The sequence below is a fragment of the Malania oleifera genome, chromosome 3 (assembly GCF_029873635.1).
Source record: "Malania oleifera isolate guangnan ecotype guangnan chromosome 3, ASM2987363v1, whole genome shotgun sequence".
In the NCBI taxonomy this organism is placed as follows: Eukaryota; Viridiplantae; Streptophyta; class Magnoliopsida; order Santalales; family Ximeniaceae; genus Malania; species Malania oleifera.
This window is the reverse complement of record NC_080419.1, coordinates 6205587-6209952: the sequence shown is the minus strand read 5'-3', so window position 1 is coordinate 6209952 and position 4366 is coordinate 6205587.

Sequence of the window (4366 nt, the reverse complement as noted above, 5' to 3'; positions counted from 1 at the left end):
ACAGGGTCAGTCGGCTGAACAGGCGGCTGACACCCTTCTTTCTCCTAGAAATTAAAATTAGGAAATTTTTAGTCGGCTGACGTGACACAGTCCAAAATTGGGTCAGTCGGCTGAGCACTGTTAGTTGGTTGGGTATTTTCAGTTCATTGAGTCAGTTGACTAAACCCAGAGTATTTTTGGTTAGTCGACTGACTAGTCATTTTTCTGGTTTTTCATTTTTAGTTTTCAAATTTAGTTTTGTTCTCTTGTTTTGATCTTTCATAAAATACTTTCCGGGGTTTTAAAAATGGTCTCTAAGTCCATGTATTTCCCCTAAAGAGTTTCATATTTTCTAAATTATATTTGATATGAAGTACTTTCAAATAGCTTTTCTAAATATGGCATTTAAGTACTAAATCGTCAAGTCTCTTGATGATCCTCTTGACTTCAAGTCCCTTTTGGTCTTTAAGCTTTTTCATTTGTTTTTAAATACTCAGTGAAGCTTTCTCTTGATTTGTCTTTGATTTCCAGCTTGCTTTCATGAAAAATGTAAGTGTTGAGTTATGTATACTCTAAATAAAGTCACTCAACAATACATGTTAAAACATTTTCATTTGTTATCATCAAAACAAGATTGAAAAGTCTAGTTAGGCCAACAATATCACCCTTTTTGATGATGACAAATGAGAAGCAAAGATGAGGATAAAACAAACTCCCCCTTACTATATGCATTCTTTAACATGTGCTTAAAGTCATAAGTATACCATATTCCATACATGTGCTCAAAGTCATAAATATATACCATATTCCATACACATCATCATAAATACACAAATTATCCATATTCCATATTCATCATCATAAATACACACATTATCCATATTCCATACACATCATCATAAATATTCATATTCCATACATTTCTATACATAGTACTTCCATCTAACACACATTTCCATCTTTGCTTTTCACAACCTCTCCCCCTTTGGACATCAATCAAAAACAAGGGGAAATAAACAAGCAAAGCTACTAAGTGAAGTGTTCTATCAAACAACATGCCAAAAGACAATCAAAAAGTTACAAATGTCAGATTTTTTAAGAAACACATTAGTTTTCATCATCAGAATGATGTTCTTCTGCAGCTTCATCTTCTTCTTCTCCCGATTCATCAGCATCACCTTCTTCAGAACCATGCTCCTTTTTTTATACCATAACATTCAACAAACTCTGATACCATACTGGGAGTAAACCCAATCAACAATCTAAGCAGCGAGAAGCATAATCACATAGATATAACCATATGAAAATATATACACAACACAAAAACCAATACCAGAGTACTACCGTGTTCCCCAAAATATACACATATCACGGAATCCCCAAATTACCCTCAGCTAACTAGGGCAAATACAAAAAAAAAAACCCTCCACTGTACTCACTTTGATGACAGGGCACTACAGACGCCCCTCTATTTGCGAGCCTATTCTGCTCGCCTACCTGGATCACCTGAAAAATGTTTCAACACTGGGATGAGCCAATGCTCAGTAAGAAGAAATATGCTATTACTAGTGTGTGGCAAATGAACTATTATATATCATGAAATCTGTTTTCATATAAACATGAATAACTGAGTACAAAAGTACAGTACAAATAATAAAATACACTACCCATTTTCCCTATTGCTTAACATAACAGTATTATGGTTATAATTCAAAGTACTTCTAGTATACATAAGTATGATCCTTGTTTCTGTAAATCCGTACGTATGTAATAGTAACTGAAACTGTTCCCTATGGCTATCTGTGTGTCATGACTTGCCCCCTTGTGACAAGGTTATGCGGCCCGTAGGCTGGATTTACCCTGGCTGGCCAACTAGGAATAAATCACTGAACTCCGTCAGTCGACCTGCCCACCTCAACCCATATCTGGATGGGGAGCCTAACCTCTTTAAGGGCCTAGGTGGTCGACCTTACCACGTATTATCTAAATAAGTTGTTGCACTCATAAAGTAACATAATATCTGTAGCAACGGTACCATGCTCTGTAGCTGCAAGTCCAGCAGGGTCTGATATCATATAATATATTTCTATACATATCTAACTGATTTACCATGATTCTGAAGTAATCGTAATAACCATGATGCTGCATAACTATATTGTAATTCATATGTCGTAATACTGAGAACTGTATAATCATAACATTGAACTGCATAATCATAATACTGGAATTCATGTAATCATGGTACTGAAATCCATATAATCATGGTATTAAAATCCATAAAATCATGGTACTAAAATTCACATAATCATAATACTAAAATTCGTAAAAATCATGAAACTAAATTCGTAAAACGTATCTCCGTACCATATTCATATTCACAAGCCACACCATACTAAATACATAATTTTTATAATTAAATAAATTGTATAATGTTTCTAAAATACATAGCATAGCATATTTCCCTTACCTTAACTTTGAAAAACCCCTATGAGATACTAGCCTAACACCCACAGGGCCTCCAACAAAATACCCTGAAACCAACATATGCCATAACATAATATCAGTATTTTTCTGCCTACATTATTTCATATAACTGCCATAAGGCCAAAAATAGGTTAAAGGGTCTTACCCTGAATTTGGGATGAATTCAAACTCTGTTTTCTTGACGATTTGCTCCGGTAGATTTGCAGAGAACTCCGCCAGGAGCGTCGTGGTAGCTTCGGATCGTCGATCCGGCGACTGATGGGGCCGAAATCGAGGAGAGAAGGGAGAGGGAGACGTAGAGAGAGAGAGAGAGAGAGAGAGAGAGAGAGAGAGAGAGAGAGAGAGAGAGAGAGAGAGAGAACTGTTTATAGGGCTAGGTTCGTCGACGAGACACATCACTTTGTCAACGAATCCTTCAGTAAATTCATTGACGAAGCCCTGTATTCGTTGACAAAATTCTTTAAACCTTCGTCGACAAAACCCTGTGTTCGTCGATGAAGTCTACAGCCTCCTTCTATTTTTGTATCTATTTTCTCTCCCTCTTATTATTATTAAAATGCTATTATTCTTCGGGTCACTACAAAATATGTCAGATTAATTTGGAAATTTAGCTGATTAAAATGAAGCATGTGATTACAGGAATACTATATATGATTTTTTGAATGTATCAGGCATATGAAAATGATGGTTTTGCTTATTATATACGTATTTGGTAAAAACTAAAGAGTAGGGTAATCATCTTCTTTTTCCTATAAAATAAGTATTTTGGGTTAAAGTAAACCCTAGAGATGATTATACCCTTATTTTCAGCAAAATATATATTTTTCCGAGCAGTTAGTATTTTATGATGTATCACCTAAATCATGTAGCATGAAAATGATTATTATTGCATAATTAAACCTGTTGGTTTATGGTATGATATGGTAAAAGTTATGATTTTATCTTGACATTAGAAAATGTTGAGAATAATGTGATTTATGAAATGATGGTTTGATACCGAGTTATGATATGATGATTTTATATCGATATGTGAAATAATGATTGGAAATGACGATTTGATACCAAGTTATGATATGATGGTTTTATACCGATATGTGAAATGATGATTGGAAATGACGATTTGATACCCAATTGAGAAAATGAGATCATGTTATTTTTTTTATTATATAAATTGCATGATATGGTATAAAAACTTTGATGGACCAAATATGTAAAGGAAGCTCGGTATCATAGCTAGTGAGATATGTCAAATGTAGCCACACTATTTTGAGAGTGTTGGTAATTGGATAGTCGATTTGGCCAGAGAAGAGTAGAGTACCCTCCTAGAGTTCGGACCAGTTTGCATTAGACAAATCATACTTATAGAAGAGTATGTTGACTTAGCTTGGTGGTAAGTTAGCTAAGGCTAAGTCCAGTCTTTGGACCACACAACCCGATCATAGGAGTTATACATGATGTAAAAAGAGCTATTTATTAAGCCAAAGTATGTTTTGAGAAGAAAAGTATGTATTTTCAAATATATAGGTGTAAGTACAGTTTTATATGCTATTGCATTTAAAGTTAATTAATGGATGTATTTTTCTTACACTAAAACTCATGTTAGCCACACACTGATAATAATCTATTCCATCTCAGTGAGAAGCGTCTTACCCTAATAATTTTATCACATTTCAGGAAATATAGGGAGTCGAGCTTAGCGGGCTTCGGGAGGGCGGCTTAGATACGATAGCTTAGAGTAAGTACTTGTGAGACACTAATATGTATATAGATATGTTTTTGTATACCTTGGGTTGTAATATTGTTTTTGGTAGATACTTATGTAAATGAGAAAGTTTAGAACTCTGGTATAGTTTTTAAGGTTTGATGTATTTCTGTGGCATGTTTTAAATTGAGTTATGAACAG